The sequence below is a fragment of the Meles meles genome, chromosome 9, assembly GCF_922984935.1.
Source record: "Meles meles chromosome 9, mMelMel3.1 paternal haplotype, whole genome shotgun sequence".
NCBI classification, from domain to species: domain Eukaryota; kingdom Metazoa; phylum Chordata; class Mammalia; order Carnivora; family Mustelidae; genus Meles; species Meles meles.
Window position 1 is genome coordinate 13,097,342 of NC_060074.1, and position 20,778 is coordinate 13,118,119.

Below are 20,778 nucleotides of genomic sequence, written 5' to 3' on the forward strand. Positions count from 1 at the left end.
TTTTAAAGATTTTATTTGACAGACCGAGATCGCAAATAGGCAGAGAGGCAAGCAGAGAGAGGGGAGGGGAAGCAGGCTCCCCGCCGAGCAGAGAGCCTGATGCACAGCTCGATCCCAGGACCCTGAGATCATGACCTGAGCTGAGGGCAGAGGCTTAAGCTACTGAGCCACCCAGGTGCCCCATATTTTTTTATATAAATGTTTTAAATCGAAATTTTATTTTTCCATAGCAAAAACAAATTTGGTGGGATGCCTGGGTGGCTCAGTGGGTTAAGCTGCTGCCTCCAGCTCAGGTGATGATCCCAGGGTCCTCTAATTAAATCCTGTATTGGGTTCCTTCCTCGGAGGGGAGCCTGCTTCTCTCTCTGCCTCTGCCTGCCACTCTGCCTGCTTGTGCTCTCTCTCTGACAAATAAATAAAATCTTAAAAAAAAAAAAACAAAAACCAAAAAACCAAATTTGGTAAGGAAAGTAGTGTTTATTGTTTTACATATTTTGCAAATCTCATAATTACTTCTGCATTTAACTGGCTGATGAAAACCTTCATTCTATTATTTATCAGAGAATGACAATGAAAGCAGCAAATACTGTTTGACCCTACAAACCTACTTAAGGGATCTCTAGAACACACTTTGGTGAGCATGGACTCTGGAAACAGACTAAGTTTAAGGTCACTTACTACAGCTATGTGTAAGCCCTCTTACCCACCCCTCCTTCCTAGCTATGCTTAATTCCTCTGTGCCTCCTTTCTCTTAGTTCAAAAAGGAAAACAGCAGCACAGTACTTAATTTCATACAATTATTATATACTTAGAACAGTTCTTATCACAAAATAACCACTATAAATGTTTGCTACAAGTATTATATACTTAATTTTCCTGATACTATATGCTACTATTAATATGGCCTCTGTTATTCCCAAATAATAGACAAGAAAATTAGAGTGTAAAGAGGTCAAATGACCCACACAAGGTAACACGGTTTAACTGGCAGAACTCAGATTTCAATTTAATGTCTACTCTAAAACCAACAGTTGAAAAATGTACCTTGGTCCCTTTCTTATAACTCATACTATTCTCCACACAGCCTCCTATATCCTGGCCATACTCACCTTTCCATTTTTTCCATAGCTTGTGCACCCCTTTACCACAGGGATTCTGTATAGACTGTGCCAGCCTAGAGTGCTGTCCTACTACTGTTATTTACATAGCTGGCTTCTTCCAGTCCTGTCAGTCTCAGCCCGCCAGTCTTAACAACTTTATCTAAACAGCATTCCTTTCTCCCTTTTCTAGTATTTTCCATTCCAACAAATATGTTCATTTCCTAGTGCTTTGGATTTTGTACCTTGCTTCTTAGATCTTATTACTTATTAGTTATTGTCTATCTTCCCCAACAAGATAGATAGCAAGTTATATGAAAACAGGATCCATGTCGGTTTCACTCACATCTGAAATGTTCACTATGTACTCAAAGCTAACAAGCACACTAAGGTATCTGGACTTATGGCAGATAATTATGCGTGTTTATTTAATCAATGAACCACATGGCTTATATGACTTTGGACAAATCACTTAAACCCTCTGGGCTTCAGTTTTCTACAAGGGTAAGTTACTTACTACATTTAAAATCCTAAAAATATATTTTAGTACCTTTATTTGAAAATAGAATTGTATAGTTACAGAGAAATTTTAAATACGGATTTCTGAACTATTCCCAATATCTTAGTATCTAGAGGTAGCTATGAATACAGTTACAGATATACTGCAGGTTTTCTCTTTACTTATCCATACAACACATAATTCTGAAGTTTTTTTCTGTTGCATATTATATCCATCCCCTTACCTGGGATATAAAAACTGTATTTAAAAGCAAACATTGGGGCGCCTGGGTGGCTCAGTGGGTTAAGCTGCTGCCTTCGGCTCAGGTCATGATCTCGAGGTCCTGGATCGAGTCCCACATCCGGCTCTCTGCTCAGCAGGGAGCCTGCTTCCCTCTCTCTCTCTCTGTGCCTGCCTCTCTATCTACTTGTGATCTCTCTCTGTCAAATAAATAAATAAAATCTTTAAAAAAATAAAAAAATAAAAGCAAACATTAAGGGCTGCCTGACTGGTGCAGTCAGTAAACCATGCAACTCAATCTCAGGGTCACAAATTTGAGCCCCATGTTAGGCCTAGAGACTACTTAAAAAAATAATAAAATCTTTTTTTAAAAATATTTTATTTATTTATTTGACAGAGATCACTTGTAGGCAGAGAGGCAGGCAGAGAGAGAGAGGAAGGGAAGCAGGCTCCCCAATGAGAAGAAAGCCCGATGTGGGGCTCGATCCCCAGACCCTGGGATCATGACCTGAGCCGAAGACAGAGGCTTTAACCCACTGAGCCACCCAGGTGCCCCAAAAAATAATAAAACCTTAAAAGCAAAATTCAAGCCAATATTCCAGCTTACAGCTCAATTCAGGCCATACTGCCTCAATTTCATAGTATTTAACAAAGTAAAAAAGATATCACAGAAAACAGTTATCCTTTTGGTGACCATGGTAATGGCAACTTTTATTAGCAAGCCCTGAAGACATCCTAATGAGCAAAATAATAAACTGCTGGAACATGCTCTGAAAGAAGTCAATAACTACTTGCCAGAAAGCAAAATCAGAGACTCATCCAAGTATAATAAGCTTTCCATTGCCTACATGTGTAGAGACTATGTCTTAGCTGACAGTAAGCATGTATTTTTTTTTTCTCCCCAAGAAACTGTCAATTTACAGAAAATGAGATCATAAGAGGCAGTACAGCCTAATGGTTACAGTATGGGCACTAGATTGCCTGGGTTTGAATTACAATTCTATGACCTACAAACTATGTATCCGAGGAAAAGTAACTTATTAATTATATTAATTTTACTGATTTATGGCCTCAAATTCCTCATTTATAAAAAGGGGATAATGGGGCGCCCGGGTGGCTTAGTCATTAAGCATCTGCCTTCGGCTCAGGTGATGACCCAGAGCCCTGGGATCAAGCCCTGCACCAGGCTCCCTGCTCAGCGGGGAGACTGATTCTCCCTCTCCCACTCCCCCTGCTTGTGTTCCCTCTCTCTCGCTGTGAGAGAGAGGGAACACAAGCAGGGGGAGTGGGAGATTATATTATATATAATATATAATAATAAATTTAAAAAAATAATAAAGAGGGAATAATAGAAGTACCTACGTCAAAGGTTTTTTATTTTCTTTACTTAAAAGCAATTTAGTTAACATATAGTCTATTACTAGTTACCAGGGTGTGCATCATTCAATTACCTCTTCTCCCCCACCTACCTCTGCTCCAGCAAACCTCAGTGTATTTCCTAGAGTTCAGCGTCTCTTATGGTTTGCCTTCCTCCCTGTTTTCATCATATTTTATTTTTCTCAAAGGTTTTTTTTTTAAAGACTAAATAATACATCAGTGAGAAAAACTAATTATGAAAACTGCTCTCAAGCGTTTCTAGTAGACCAACGTTACTGGATAAACAAAGCTATACAATTATCAGGGAAACACATGAAATAGTAAAAAGTGGTTTGACAAACTAGGCCAACAACTATGAAAATATTTCAAGGCATAATTCTGAAATTTAAGCATTCAAAGACACATGATTATTATAAATAACAACTTCTTTAAGAAAAAACCTACAGTGCACCATTCAGTATGATAGCCACTAGCTACACGTGGCTATTTAAATTTAAATGAATTTAAATAAAATAATATTGAAGGATTCAATTCCTTCATTGCACTAGCTACATTTCAAGTACTCAGCAGCTACATGTAGCTATTGTCTGCCATACTGGAGAGCACCAACATAGAACATGGACATCATCACAGAAATTCTACTGGACAGCACTTATCTCAGTGTAGCTACATAATGTGATTATGCTGAAGATATTCAATTATTCAATGACTGTAAAGATCTGGCAACAAGGTTAAAAGGCACAACTATTAAAAAGGAAACACTTTCAAAAGTAAAACTCAGGGCAATAATTAAGATGCGATTATTTCCAGTCTCTTAGGTAAAACTGCTAAATAAACAGAAGCTACCCACCCAAGATAACCAAAAATTCTAACATGTCTAAGTGCATGGAAAACTCATTCTTTATCCTTTAAAAAGTTAAATTCCGTAATTTTACCTCTGTTCTGTGATCAGTTTTCTAAAGGAGGAGGCGGCACAGGAATGCGGCAGAATTCAAGTGTGGAATTCATTTGTTGAGACTTAAATATTTTCCAGCACTATAAAAAAAAAAAAATGGAAAACTATGAAATACTGAGATGGTATTCTTAGAAATGTAACAAAAACAACTTTAATAAAAAACATTTATAACACAATTATCTACTTTTAGAAATAATGAGGGATTAAAAAAACTTTCTATAATAACCAGCATATACTTGTGTACCATCATCAAAACCTAATTTTAAAAACACTAGATTTTGGGAAAAGGAGTCCCACTTTTAGTTTCAAATTTCCCATTAATTATCCATAAGACCTTAAGTAGGTAACCTAAATATACTGGAGCTTCACTTGAATTATCTACAAAATTAAGTCCTTTTCAGTCAAAAATTCTATGAATTCAACTTTTGAAACATGTTACAGTGAGATCACTGTCATACATACATGTACAAACACTCATTAAAATTTCAATATGCAGTATCTCATCAAACTTAAGAAGTATCAATGGTTGGGGGCGCCTGAGTGGCTCAGTGGGTTAAGCCGCTGCCTTCGGCTCAGGTCATGATCTCAGGGTCCTGGGATCGAGTCCCACATCGGGCTCTCTGCTCAGCAGGGAGCCTGCTTCTCTCTCTCTCTGCCTGCTTCTCTGCTACTTGTGATCTCTCTCTGTCAAATAAATAAATAAAATCTTAAAAAAAAAAAAAAGAAGTATCAATGGCTACAAAATCATTTTGGAGAAGATTAACAGAACTGAAATTTTATCATTTTTTTAAAAGAACACAGAAAATGCTATTACTTGAAATTTGAGTACAAAACATATGAAAGCTTTTTTGATCAGAGAGAATCCTTTTCAAATTGCTAAAAGTATAGTTTCCTCATAAAGTAAAAACTATTTTCAAGTAGTTGCTGACATTATGCTCTACCATTTTGATTCAGAACTGTATCACAACTTTAAATTCTAAAATACCCCAAAATGTTCATTAACAAAATGTGATTTAAAAAAATACAAATAATGCAATAAAATTCTCTTGGAGTTAAGTTACATTATCATCTGCAAAGTCTCTGATGTTTTTCAAACTAAAGATGCACTAGGGCCTCCGAATAGAATGATAGCAGCTGACTTGTTAGCTCTTATCTACTGACTGTCACATACGATTTTCATTTCCTGATTTCTGTGGGTTAAAAAACTTGAAAAGGACTAATATAGTATCTCTGGAAAGATACACCAGGAGCTGGTCATACCTTGAGAAGGGATATTTGATTTCAAGGAAACTCATTGTCTCCCTTTTCTTAATATTTTATTTTTAAGTAATCTCTACACCCAACATGGGGCTTGAACTCAACTCTGAGGATCAAGAGTCACATGCTTTACCAACTGAGCCAGCCAGGAACCCCAAGGAAACTCTTTTTGTACCTTGAGAATTCTGAGCCACCAAGACAATTGTCAGATTTTGAAGCAGTATAAGCTGGCAGTCTTAAAAGCTATAGTAGGAATCTGTAGAGATGGGTCTCCAACAATCTTTCAGGGTTAATGAAACAGATATTCACTAGGTTCTCAATTTAAGAAAGAAAAAAAAGTATAGGAAATGGAGTATTATTATACTTTAACACAGCTCAACTCCTGATAAACTGGAAAAAATAAGCCCCTCAGTCATTTGAACAACAGAAAAAAACATATCAGGAAGGTAACACTATCTGAAGCCTCTACTGTTCTTTCATACATAAGGTCTGGCATACAATAAAAAATTACTAAATATGTTCTTTCATATTCTTTTGAATTACTTTCAAAAAATTACGAAATATGTTCTTTCATATTCAATGTTCTTTCATACATAAGGTCTGGCATACAATAAAAAATTACTAAATGTGCTAAGTGACAAATATATGACCAATAATTAAGAGAAAACTACACAGAGTCAGATCCACAGATGATCAAGTAAGAGTTCACACACAAGGACAACAACTATAAATAATTCGGAATAACATACTAAAGAAAATAGAGGAGAAAATGGACAAAACTGACGAAATGAAAAATTTCACCAATGAATTAGGATATACAGAAATAATTAAATGTACATTGTAGAACTGAAAAACAGAACTAATTAAGAACCCAATATATTGGATTTATAGCAAACTGGACACAGCAGACCACACAATTATTAAACTAAGTCAGTAAGAAATACCGAACTATAGCTAGAGAAAGAAAGTAGGAAAGAAGACAGAAAGAAGAGTAGAAGGTAGGGGAAAAGTTAGAGGAGAGGTTTAAGAGAAATGGAAGACATGCTCAAAATGTCTAATATACATACAACCGAGGTCCCAGAGAAGAGATATAACCAATATTCAAAAAGAGAATAACAGAATTTTACAAAACTGATGACAGAAATCAATTCAGAGATTCAAGATACTCTGCCAACTCCAAGCAGAATATACTCAAGGAAAACCATGCCTACAATATCATAATTAAACTATGAAAGGAAGGAGTGAAGGAGAAGAAAAATTCATAGAAATTCAAGAAAAATTTAGTTGACCTTCAAAGAAACCGTTAAGACTGATAGCAAATTTCTCAACAGAAACAAAAGAAACCAGGACATAACAGAATGACAGTTAAAGGACAAAAGAAAATAACTACTAATCTAGAATACAGTAAATATCTTCTAACTACCTAGCAAAAACATCCTTTAACAATTTAGGGAGTAGGGGGGCGCCTGCATGGCTCAGTTGGTTAAACCACTGCCTTCGGCTCATGTTGTGATCCCAGAGTCCTGGGATTGAGTCCCGAGTTGGGCTGCCAGCTCCATGGGGAGTCTGCTTCTCCTTCTGACCTTCTCCCCTCTCATAGTCTCTCTCTCTCTCTCTCTCAAATAAATAAATAAAATCTTTAAAAAAAAAATTTAGGTGGAGGGGTCCTAATGAGAAAAATATGCAGCCAAGAATACTTGATCCAGCAAGGCTGTCATTCAAAATAGAAGGAGAGAGGAAAGACCTTCCAGGACAAAAAAGAACTAAAAGAATTTGTGATCACTAAACTAGCCCTGCAAGAAATATTAAAGGGGATCCTTTAAGAGAAGAGAGAGCCCAAAAATAACACAGACCAGAAAGGAACGTAGACAATATACAGAAATAGTGACTTCAAAGGTAATACAATGGCATTAAATTCCCATCTTTCAATAGTAACTCTGAATGTAAATGGGCTAAATGCCCCAATCAAAAGATAAAGGGTATCAGACTGGATAAAAAAGCAAGACCCATAGGTATGGCATCTGCAAGAGACTCATTTTAGACACAAAGACATCTCCAGATTGAAAGTGAGGGCGTGGAAAGCCATATATCATGCTAATGGACACCAAAAGAAAGCTGGGGTGGCAATCTTTATATTGGACAAATTAGATTTTAAACCAAAGACTGTAACAAGAGATGAGGAAGAACATTATATCATAATTAATGGATCTATCCAACAAGAAGATCCAACAATTGTAAGTATTTATGCCCTTAACATGGGAGCAATTATATAAATCAATTCCTAACAAAATTTAAGAAACACACTGATTATAATACAATAGTAATAGGGGACTTTAACAACCCCTCACTGCAATGAATGGACAGATCATCTAAGCAGAAGATCATAAGGAAACAAGGGCTTTGAATGACACACTGGACCAGATGGACCTCACAGATATATTCAGAGCATTCCATCGAAAAGCAACAGAATCCCCATTCTTCTCAAGTGCACATGGAACATTCTCCAGAACAGATCACATACAGGGTCACAAATCAGATCTCTATCAGAATAAAAACACAGGGATCATTCCCTGTATATTTTCAGACCACAATGCTTTGAAACTTGAACTCAATCACAAGAGGAAATTTGGAAAGAACTCAAATACATAGAGGTTAAAGAGCATCCTACCAAAGAATGAATGGGTCAACCAGAAAGTTAAAGAATTTAAAAAAGAATGGAAATAAATGAAAATGAAAACACAACTGTTCAAAACCTTTGGAATACAGCAAAGACAGTCCTAAGGGGGAAGTATATGGCAATACAAACATCTGTCAAGATCAAGAAAGGTCTCAAATACACAACCTAAAATTATACCTAAAGGAGCTAGAGAAAGAACAGCAGATAAAGCCTAAAACCAGAAGGAAAAGAGAAATAATAAAGATCAGAGCAGAGGGGTGCCTGGGTGGCTTAGTGGGTTAAGCCTCTGCCTTCAGCTCAGGTCACGATCTCAGGGCCTTGGGATGGAGCCCCACATCGGGCTCTCTGCTCAGCAGGGTGTCTGCTTCCCCCTCCCTCTCTGCTGCCTCTCTGGCTACTTATGACCTCTCTCTCTCTCTCTCTGTCAAATAAATAAATAAAATCTTTTAAATGAATGAATGAATGAATAAATATCAGTGTAGAAATCAATGAAATAGAAGGCAAAGGCCAGTAGAACAGATCAACGAAACTAGGAGCTGGTTCTTTGAAAGAATAAGATTGATAAACCCCTATCCAGACTTACCAAGATCAAGAAGAAAAGAGAAAGGACTCAAATAAATAAAATCATGAATGAAAGAGGAGAGATGACAACCAACACAAAGAAATACAAACAACTATAAGAATATATCAAGAGCAAATATATGCCAACCAACTAGGCAATCTGGAAGAAATAGATGTATTCTTAGAGACGCATAAACTACCTGAACTGAAACAGGAAGAAAGAGAAAACCTGAACAGACCCAAAACCAGCAAGGAAACTGAAGCAGTAATCAAAAATCTCCCAACAAACAAGAGTTAGGGCTGGATGGCTTCCAAGGGGAATTCTACCAAACATTTAAAGAACTAATACCTAGGGGTGCCTGGGTGGCTCAGTGGGTTACAGCCTCTGCCTTTAGCTCAGGTCATGATCCCAGGGCTCAGCAGGGAGCCTGCTTCCCCCTCTTTGCCTACTTGTGATCTCAGTCTTTCAAATAAATAAATAAAATCCTAAAAAACAAAACAAAACAAAAAAAAACTAATACCTATTCTTCTGAAGCTGTTTCAAAAAATAGAAATGGAAGAAAAACTTCCAAACTCTTCCTATGAGCCCAGCATCACCTTGATTCCAAAACCAGACAAAGACTCCATCAAAAAGGAGAATTACAGACCAACAGCACTGATGAACATGGATGCAAAAATTCTCACAAGATACTAGCCAATAGGATCCAACAACATATTAAAGGGATTATTGACCACCACCATGTGGGATTTATTCCTGGGCTGCAAGGGTGGTTCAACATCCACAAATCAATCAATGAGATACACTACATTAATAAAAGAAAGGACAAGAACCATATGAACCTCTCAATTGATGCAGAAAAAGCATTTGACAAAGTACAGGATCCTTTCTTGATTAAAACTCTTCACAGTGTAGGGACAGAGGGAACATACCTCAATATCATAAAAGCCATCTACAAAAAGCCCACAGCAAATATCATTCTCGATGGGGAAAGGCTGAGAGCTTTTCCCTAAGATCAGGAACACCGCAGGGATGTCCACTAACACTGCTGTTGCTCAACATAGTACCAGAAGTCCTAGGCTCAGCAATCAGACAACAACAATAAATAAAAGGCATCCAAATCAGCAAAGAAGTCAAACTCTCACTCTTTGCAGATGACATGTTACTTTGTGTGGAAAACCCAAAAGGCAACACCAAAATTGTTAGGACTCATACAGGAATTCAGCAAGTGGCAGGATATAAAATCAATGCATAGGAATCAGTTGCATTTATATACACTAACAATGAGAGAGAAGAGAAATTGAGGAGTCAATCTCACTTACAATCACACCAAAAACCATAAGACACCTAAGAATAAACCTAACCGAAGAGGCAAAGGATCTGTACTAAGAGAACTATTGACCAGTCATGAAAGATATTGAAGGCACAAATATGGAAAAACGCTCCATGCTCATGGATTGGAAGAAAAAATATTGTTAAAATGTCTATACTACCCAGAGCAATCTATACATTCAATACATTCCCCATCAAAATACCATGCACTTTTTTCACAGAGCTGGGACAAATAATCCTAAAATTTGTATGGAACCAGAAAAGATCCTGAGTAGCCAAAGGAATGTTGAAAAAGAAAACCAAAGCTGATGGCACCACAATTCTGGATTTCAAACTCTATTACAAAGCTGTAATTATCAAGACAGTATTGTACTGGCACAAAAGCAGACACATAAATCAATGGAACAGAATACAGAACTCAGAAATGGACCCTCAACTATTCAGCCAACTAATCTTTGACAAAGGAGGAAACAATATCCAGTGGAAAAAAGACAATATTTTCAACAAGTGATGTTGGGAAAATTCAGACAGCCACATGCAGAAAAACGAAACTGGACCATTTCCTTACATCATATGCTTTATAGACTCAAAATGGATGAAAGACCTAAACATGAGACAGGAATCCATCAAAATCCTAGAGGAGAACACAGGCAGCAACCTCTGTGACCTTGGCTGCAGCAACTCCTTGATAGACACATCTCCAAAGGCAAGGGAGACAAAGGCAAAAATGAACTATTAGGATATCATTAGGGTAAAAAGCTTCTGCACAAAGGGCGCCTTGGTTGAGCAACTGCCTTCAGCTCGGGTCATGATCCCGGGGTCCTGGGATCGAGTCCCACGTCAGGCTCCCAGCTCCACAGGCAATCTGCTTCTCCCCCCGGCCTTCTCCCCTCTCATGCTCTCTCTGTCTCTTTCTCAAATAAATAAATAAAATCTTAAAAAAAAAAAAAAAAAAAAAAAGCTTCTGCACAGCAAAGGAAACAGTCAACAACATCAAAAGATGACCAGCAGAATGGGAGAAGATATTTGCAAATGTCTTATCGGATAAAGGGCTAGTATCCAAAATCTATAAAGGTTTTATCTAACTCAACACCCCATGAACAAATAATCCAATCAAGAAATGGGTAGAAGATACAAACAGACATTTCTCCAAAGAAGACATACAAACAGTCAACAGACACATGAAAAAATGCTCATCATTTGGCATCAGGGAAATAAAAATCAAAACCACAATGAGATACCACCTCATACCTGTCAGAATGATTAAAATTAGCCAGTCAGGAAATGAGAGATGTTGGTCAGGATGTGGAGAAAGGAGATTCCTCTTACACTGTTGATGGAACTGCAAGCTGGTGTACCACTCTGAAAAATAGCACGGAGCTTCCTCAAAAAGTTGAAAATAGTGCAACTTAGCACTAGCACTACCAAGTATTTACCCCAAAGATATAACATTTATATCTTTGTGATCTGAAGGTGCGCTTGCACCCAGCAATGTCCACAAGAGCCAAACTATGGAAAGAGCCCAGATGTCCATCAAGAGAGAAATGGATAAAGAATATGCGGTATATACACAATGGAATGTTACACAGCCACCAAAAAAAAAAAAAAAGAAAGAAAGAAAAGGAATGTTGCCATTTGCAACAATATGAACAGAACTAGAGGGTATTTTGCTAAGCGAAATAAGTCAATCAGAGAAAGACAATTATCATAGGATCTCTCTGATATGAGTAATTTGAGAGGTAATGTACAGTTACCAACCTTGATGTTTACTTTGTTGTCAACTGCATAGAGTAAAAGAATTTGCTTATGTTTTGGAGCACGCAATGTACAAAGATACAATCAACAACTGAAAGGGGTGGGAACAGACCAGTAAAGCAGAATTTTTGTATGTTAGTGAAGTTAGTATAAATTCAAATTACAGTGTTTTAACTTTAGGATGTTAAATGCAATCCCCATAGTAACCACAAACACACACACACACACAGAGCTACAGAATATACACAAAAGAAAATGAGAAATGTAAACATTTCACTAAAAAAAATCAACTAAATGCAAAAGTAATACAGAAATGAGAAACAAAAAAGTGATAAAATATATAGAAAACAAATAGCAAAACTACAGAAATCCTTATCAGTAATTACAATCAATGTAAATGAATTAAATTCTTCAAAAAGACAAGTTTTGCAGAACAATAAAAACACATGATCCAACAATATGCTGTCTACAAGAGTCACTTGAGATCCAAGAACACAAACAGATTGAAAGTAGAAGAATACAAAAAGATAATCCATGCAAATAGTAACTAAAAGAGATCAAAGATGGCTATACTAATATCTGATAAAATAACGTTAAATTCAAAAAAGAGATGAAGGAGGACTTATAAAAGATCAATACAGCAAAAAGACATAGCAAACATTTATGCACCTAATAAGAGACCATCAAAATATATGAGGCAAAACTGACAGAACTGAAGAGAGAAATAGTTCTATAATATCTGGAGACTTCTGGGGCGCCTGGGTGGCTCAGTGGGTTAAGCCGCTGCCTTCCGCTCAGGTCATGATCTCAGGGTCCTGGGATCGAGTCCCGCATCGGGCTCTCTGCTGAGCAGGGAGCCTGCTTCCCTCTCTCTCTCTCTCTCTCTGCCTGCCTCTCTACCAACTTGTGATCTCTCTCTCTGCCAAATAAATAAATAAAACTTTAAAAAAAAAAAATATCTGGAGACTTCAGTACCCCACAAAAGGAAATAAGGCAAACAGAGGATGTAAACAACACAATAATCCAACAAGATCTAACACATGTATACAGAACACTCTACCCAACAAAAGCAAATACATTCTTCAAGTATAACTGGGTCATTTTCCAGGATGGATCACATGCTAGGCCACAAGTTAAGTTTCAGTAGATTTAAGAAAAACAGGTATCACACGTAGTACTTCCTGTGATCATAACAGGAAGAAGTCAGAAAAGAAGAGAATTGGGAAAATCCACAAAACTGTGCAAATTAAACAACACACTTTAAAACAACCAAGAAGTCAAAGAAGAAATCACAAAATAAATTGCAAAATACTTGAGACAAATGAAAATAAACATGCAATATACAAAACTTATGAGATGCAACAAAAGTGGTGCTAATGAGGAAATTTGGAATTATAAATGCTTACATTAAAAAACAAGAGAAAAAAAAAAAAGAGGGATGCCTGGGTGGCTCAGTTGGTTAAACGTCTGCCTTCGGCTCAGGTTCCTGGGATTTAGCCCCATGTTAGGCTCCCTGCTCAGTGGGAAGCCTGATTTACTCCTCTTCCTCCGTCTCCCTCCCCACAACTTCTGCTTTCTCACATGCACTCTCAAGTAAAATTTAAAAAAAATTTTTTTTTAATAGCCACAATATCATTACATATAAGAAATTTTAAAGTAATTCCTTAATATAATCAAATACCCAATTGATGTTCAAATTTACAATTATGTCAATATTTTTAAACACTGAATCAGTATCCAAATGAAGTTCACATATCAGGACTGGATGACATTTTTTTTTTTTTTTTAAAGATTTTATTTATTATTTGACAGAGAGAGAGAGAATACAAGCAGAGTGAGTGGGAGAGGGAGAAGCAGGCCTCCCACCAAGCAGGGAGCCTGATTCGGGGCTGGATCCCAGGACCCTGGGATCATGACCTGAGCTGAAGTCAGACGTTTAACGACTGAGCCAACAAGGCGCCCCTGGATGACATCTCTTAAATCCCTTTTAATCTACAGGTGTGTGTGTCTATCTTGTAATTTATTTGTGGAAGAAAACAGTTATTTACCATTTTCCACATGTCTGGATTTGGCTGACTACACCCTTATGATGATTTAATATATTCCTCTGCCTTCTGTAGCTCTTTTAAGATTGTGGTTGGATATAGCAGTTTGACCAGATTAGGTTTATTTTCGGGGAGTGGGAACCATTCATATTGTCTGTAGCTTCGTAACATCTGGTTGTCACGTTCTGTGATATTAGCAGCCTAAGGTTCCTTAGAGATTACCAAATGGTTATAAATAATTACCTAATTCTATTATTCTTTCTTCTTTAATTAGTTGGAATATTTCTAGAAAGAGAAATTTCTCTATCTAGCATTTGGTTACTTAGTAATAGCATTTTTACAGGAAAGATGGGGTAAATGCTTAATGTTCCCCCCCCCCTTTTTTTTTTAACCAGCTTCCAAAATGAGTTGGTTAACAAGGATCCTCTACTGATAGGCAATTAGTTTTGCTTTAAGTATCATTATAAACTCATGGGCTAAATATACCTGGTATGTTTCAACCCACTGTAGTTATTATTCTTACCAATACTCAAACTGTCCCATCTTTGCCCAGTGGAAGCCTTTTCATGCTTGACTCCTGTCAAGGCAATAGTTAATTCAGCAAGCCTACCTGTTCAAACTTTGCACATTCCCAAAAAGGGTTTGTTACTGTGGCCACTGGTTAGTGTACTACTTTCCTAAGGCTGCCATAACACAGTACCACAAACTGCACGGATTAAAACAGCATAAATTTATTATCTCACAGTTCTGCTGGGTGCTAGAAATCGAAAATCAACATGTCAGCAGGGCCATACTTCCTCTGAAACTTGCAGAGAATCATTCCTTGTCTTTTCAGGTTCTGGAGTTGCCAACAATCCTTGGTATTCCCTGGCCAACCGCTGTCTCTGTTGTCACACTGCTATCTTCTTACTGTGCCCGCGTCTTCTCTCCTCTTCTTAGAAAGACACCACTCATAGGGATTAAAGATCCACTCTCCTCCAGTATGACTTCATCTTATCTAATTACATTTGCAACGACCCTATTTCCAAATAGGGTCAAATTCTGAGGGAACGGGGGTTAGCCTTCAACATAATTTTGGGTCAACACATTTAACTCTAACAGCTCCTAGAAAATGAACTTCTGAAACGTTCTGCTAAGTGTTCCACATTCTTGTGGCCTTGAATCAAACTGCACCAGTCTGTCAAAGTAGTCTATATGAACAACAGGACTATGGTAAAATCAGGTTTTCTTTAGGAGGTCTGAAACTTCATTAACTATGATATGTATGACTGATACCCCAATAAAAACCACAGACATCTAGGCTCAAAAAATCTTCCCTAGGAGGCAACTCATTACTGGAGAAATTAAGAGCATCCTGTTCAACTCCACTGGGAAAGGACTCTTGTAAGCTTGCACCTGGTTTCCTCCAGATTTCACCTCGTATGTCTTTTGTTTTGCCGATTTTTTCATTTCACAGTAATAAAGTATAACTGAGTATAATGACTTATGAGTGATTCTAACAAATCATGAAACTTGGACCTGGTCGTGGGAACCCCCAACATAGCTCAAAAGCTCTTTTGACATAAACCTAGTAAATAACAATAGTCTTCTAACCTCCTGATACGACTAGAAGTCACAGGCTCATCTTGTACAGTTCTTGCCCCAGACTTAGGATCAAACACTTCTCCAAGGAAGCCTTGCTCGTTTCAGTGGGAACTAAGAGAGACCATATTCTGGGTGTAAAGATGGGCATACCTTAAATACAACTTATTCCAGGAAATTACGCTGAATTTTAGAAAAAATCTTTCAAATACCAAATAACTTTTTTTAAATACTTGGTATTTAAAGAGTCAAGGAAGGCAGTAGTATCTGGGTTTGGTGGCATTCTTACCTCTAAATAATTCTCTGCCTTACCTAGTTAACTGACAAAGTTCAAGAGAAGCTCTTCCTGAAGGCAAAAAATCTATGAGGGAGAGGCACGCTCCCCACTGAGCAAGGAGCCCAATGTGGGACTTGATCCCAGGACCCTGGAATTAGGACCCTGAGCTGAAGGCAGAGGCTTACCAGACCGAGCCACCCAGGCACCCCATGAGTTAATCATTTTTAACTATAATCCAGAGCTACTATCAGGAAAAAGAGAAAGCAGGAAATTGGGTAAAGGAGGATAGAGTAGAGGTGGGCATCTAAGTGCCTAAATATTTCTTCCTTTCTTCTTATCATGACCATTACTTCTTTTGAATACTATAAGAAAACAGATGTACTGTTTCTAATTTTAAATATAATTAAATGTATACAAAGGAGTTTATCTTTAAAATTTAGATTTACAAATAAAGAAAACAATCACACCTGTCAATCTTTTTTTCTTTATAGCATTATGCTTTTTTTTGTTTTGTTTTTTAGGATTTTATTTATTTATCTGACACAGAGATCACAAGTAGGCAGAGAGGCAGGCAGAGAGGAGGAAGCAGGCTCCCCGCCGAACAGAGAGCCGGATGTGGGGCTCGATCCCAGGACCCCAAGATCATGACCTGAGCCAAAGGCAGAGCCTTAACGCACTGAGCCACCCAGGCACCCCTGCTTTTTACTTTTTAATGAAATCCTTCCCTATGCTAGGTTAAAAACATACCCACCTGGGTGGGTCAGTCAGTGAAGCATCTGCCTTTGTCTCATGTCATGATCTCTGGGTCCTGGAATTGAGTCCCATATCGGTCTGGGATCGAGTCCCATGTCAGGCTCCCTGCTCAGCAGGAAGTTTGCTTCTCCATCTCCCTCTACCCCTGCCCGCTGCTCTCTCTCAAAAAAATAAATGAAATCTTTAAAAAAAAAAAAAAAAATACCCACTTACATTTTTTCCATAAAGATTTTGTTATTACTAGTATTATTTTATTAGTTAATACGTATACAGCATTTATTATATGCGGGACACTATTCTAAGCATATTTATTTTTTAAGAGCATATTTATTTTTTAAGATTTTATTTAGGAGAGGAGATTTTATTTTACTTTACTTTTTAAAGATTTTATTTATTTATTTGACAAACAGAGATCACAAGTAGGCAGAGAGGCAGGCAGAGAGAGAGGGGGAAGCAGGCTCCCCAACTGAGCAGGGAGCCCGATGTGGGGCTCGATCCCAGGACCCTGGGATCATGACCTGAGCAGAAGGCAGAGGCTTTAACTCACTGAGCCACCCAGGTGCCCCAGGAGATTTTATTTTTAAGTAATCTCTACACCCAATGTGAGGCTCAAACTCAGAACCCTGAGATCCAGAGTCACATGCCCTACTGACTGAGCCAGACAGGCATCCTCTAAGCATTTTTAAAAATTCATCTGTTTATAAAAACCCCATATGGTTGGCACTGTCCTTATCCCCAACTTCTAGATGAAGAAGCTGTCACTGACAGGTTAAATCACTTGCACAAGGGCACTTGGCTAGTAGTGGTGAAGCCATGTCTTATCAGTCTAGACTACAAGAACTCTGAACATCTCATGAACCCATAGGATATTATACTTGTTCATTACACTGAGAACATCATGCTTATTTTACCTAGTTAGTAAGATACCTTAGAAAGATATATGCATGCCAGAGAGTGGAAAAATCACACAATAATTTAAGACCATGAGACCTTGATGAAGTCTCTAGGGATCTAGTGTCTAGAATATGCCAAGACATTCTCTTTAAAATTAAGGACATGCTGCCATGACTTAGTCCATCACCACCACTTAGAAAGAAGCATGGTCCCTGGTGGACCTCTTTAAATTCCAAAGCCATTGTTTTAAAGCGGTGCTCTGTCCCATTCCTTGAATAGCCAATAAAGCTGCTAGCTTTAAATGGGGCCCAGGATGTGACAAACAAGGGACTGAACGCAGGCCAAGGCGGCAGGGCAAGACACTCTGTTATTTGGGCCTTAAGATCTAGCAAACTCAGTGGTGTTTGAAATGTCTCTGGTAGATGATAAAGCAGCTGTATGAAGCTACCAATAGGCCCTGATAAGAGAATCACAACACAAACCATTAGGCATAAAGCCCCACAGAGAAGAGGGTTTTTCAACACTGGTACAATTGGCAGATTGGTCACTCCTAACGTTGTTAAGGGGCTGTCCTGTGGCAGGATGTTTAGCAGCATCTCTGGCTTTTCCCCCACTCTATACAAGTAGTACCACTCCCAAGTTATGATAAAATGTCTACGAACATCGCCAAATATCTCTTGGGAAGCAATATTGCCCCTGGTTGAGAATCACTGCTTTAAAAATATTATATATATATATAGAGAGAGAGAGAGAGGGAGAGAGAGACGGAAAGCATGAGCAAGTGAAGAAGGAGAATCCCAAGTCAACTCCATGCTGTGTGTGGAGCCTGACAGGGGGTCAATCCCATGACCCTGAGATCGTGGCCTGAGCCAAAAACCAAGAGTCAGACACTTAACCAACTGAGCCACCCAGGCGCCCTGAGAATCACTGCTTTTGAATGAAGCTTTGCCCTCTTCTATAGATGATTATGCTACTTTTGAGAAAGAACTTGCCTGACTTTTGGGTCCTCATAGAGAATGACCATGGGGCACCAAAGTGGCCATACGACCTGATCTATTCTAAAGAACTGGGTGTTCTAACCCACCAAGTCATACAGTGGAACGTGCGAGCAGCATTTCCGTCATCAAGGGGAAGTCACACTGTACCGGACATGAGCTCTTCCTGTCCTTTAGGGCACATGAGATGATAGTTCTCCACCTTCTTTAAGTCAGATGTGACCCCATGACTTGGCTTTGACCAGAGAGCAGAAATGATTCCTGTGGAAGCACTTAATTGCCAGTAGGTACTCTCCAGCTTGTTCTTCCCTTGGCACTACGACAACAGAAGCAGAGAAAACTACAAAGCTGTACTGCAGACCCATCATATGGAAAATCGCTGTTCAAGTCACCCAGACTTGCAACGCTTTACATGAGAAAACACACTTCTTCTTTCTTTTTTTACAATTTTAAGTCATTCTTTGAAACCAGTTACTACCACTACAGAAGATGCTGATTCTGACTATGAAAGGTTATACGTAAAGTTAGCACAGGCCCTGAAAGCACAAATAAACCTTAAAAACAAATAGCAAATACCCTACTCAAATCCCATGGCACACAAATGGCTCAAATACCCTATTAAATGTCAACGTTCCCTTAATCTATGAACTTGCAGAGTTCTGTATGATCAAGAAAGAAAAATTCTGGCCTGGTTTACACATGGTTGCATAGGAGAGGCAGGCATTACCCTGACACAGAGGTGGTCCTGAAACACATGAGAAAAGGGAAATCCTCCCGGGAGGCAGATTTACATGTTCACCATGCTTGAGCAGAAAGACGACCAGAGGTACCTATCTAAGGACTGGCTACACAGGCTCTGTCACTGTACTTGCTTAATCTGCTCATGAAAAAACTGGCCCAGTCAGTAGGAACAGAAATTATGCCCTTGGCTCGACACAGATGTCTCTCATCAATGTTAACCTACAATTCCATGACATGGCAAGCTATCTCACACCTCCATGCATTTTAAGCTACTCTCCTCCTCTCTAGAACGCCTTTCAACTACCTTCTAGCCAACCACCTTACTCTTTCAAGACTCAGATAGACAGTCACTTTCTCTTCAAGGCCTTTCTTAGCATACAACCTAGTATCCATTCAAAGCCCTTCTTTCCCCTTCATTCACAAATTCTCAACCTAGAATCCACAGACCCCCTGGAATCTGAATCAAACTCATAAACTTTGATAGGAAGAAAACTATCATTCTTTCTATTTTTATATGTTTTTTTAAAGATTTATGTATTTATTTTAGAGAGCATGCACGAGTGGGGGGAGGGGCAGAGGGAAAGAATCTTCAAGCAGACTCCCCACTGAGCATGGAGCCTGACGTGGGGCTCCATCTCACCAACCCAGAGATCATGACCCTAGCCAAAACCAAAAGTTGGTCACTTAACCAAACTGAGCCACCTAAGCACCCCATGCCATTCTTATTATTAATCTCTAGAATTTATCATTTCATTTTATTATAAATGTAAGCAAAACAACAAAACAAAAAAATGCACAGCATTTTCTGTGTCTTGGGGCACAAACCGGTATCACAGGTGGTTTCACATCAAATTACAATTGTTGCAGACACCAAAATATCATTGATACTCATCACTACTTCATGCCACATATCTCTGGCTAAAGAGCTTCTGCCTCATGCTGGAAAAATAAAAGTTTCCAACAACAGTCTCTCTTCTTAAGCACACAAAATATCAAGAGTGATTCTTATATTTTTTAATTTTAAAAGATTTTATTCATCCATTTGTCAGGGAGAGAGAGATAGCACAAAAGTCGGGGGAGTAGCAAGCAGAGGGAGACTGCTGGGCAAGGAGCTCGACGTTGGGCTCAATCCTAGGACCCTGGGATCATGACCAGTGCCGAAGGCAGATGCTTAACCATCTAAGCCACCCAGGTGTCCCTAGAGCTATTCCTTTAGGACCTCTTTCAAATCTGGCCCATGGAGAAGGGAAACAGCCTTAATTCCTCTCCCCTAGGAAGCAGAGAACAGCTGATTTCTTTTCATTACTATTACTCTTTCAAAGCAACGACCGGTCCCTCTCCATCTTAAGTCTTATAAATTGATGCAGTAGGCAGAATCACAGTGGTAACTAGTCCTAACAGTACACAGTACTTAATACTTTTCATTCCCAGAAACCTGTGTACAGGCTTATTAGTCCTATTCTTAAACTATAGCTTCTCTAGGGCAGGGACTACTCCTCTGTTGTGTTTACATTTCCAGTTCCTAACAAGGCCTAGCACATAGCACTTATTCAAGTATACTGGATGAACCCCTTAACAGCAACAACTGGGCAGTCAGCAGCAGACTCGGCAGAGAGAGAAGCGAGCACGACAAAGACTCCTAGTTCCCGCCCAATACAGATGCCTACCTGCACCCCCACTGATATAGTCTATATGCTCAGCTATTTCTGAACCTCACTTGTAACCAAATATGGCCAAATGACTA

At 38.6% G+C, this 20,778-nt stretch overlaps 1 protein-coding gene across 12 annotated transcripts in view; it reads right to left on the reverse strand.

Moving 5' to 3' along the window:
- The window catches only part of FAM126B (family with sequence similarity 126 member B), a 75,808-nt gene that overhangs the window by 46,034 nt on the left and 8,996 nt on the right, over positions 1 to 20,778 (reverse strand). For 8 of the 12 annotated variants that reach the window (XM_046018289.1, XM_046018284.1, XM_046018291.1 and 5 more), the window contains 2 exons: positions 11,245 to 11,355; positions 4,149 to 4,248 (listed from right to left, as the gene is read on the reverse strand). The gene's annotated coding sequence lies outside the window, so the exon portion shown is untranslated. The remainder of the gene's footprint in view (positions 1 to 4,148; positions 4,249 to 11,244; positions 11,356 to 20,778) is intronic. The other 4 variants (XM_046018285.1, XM_046018282.1, XM_046018288.1 and 1 more) reach the window with 1 other exon arrangement.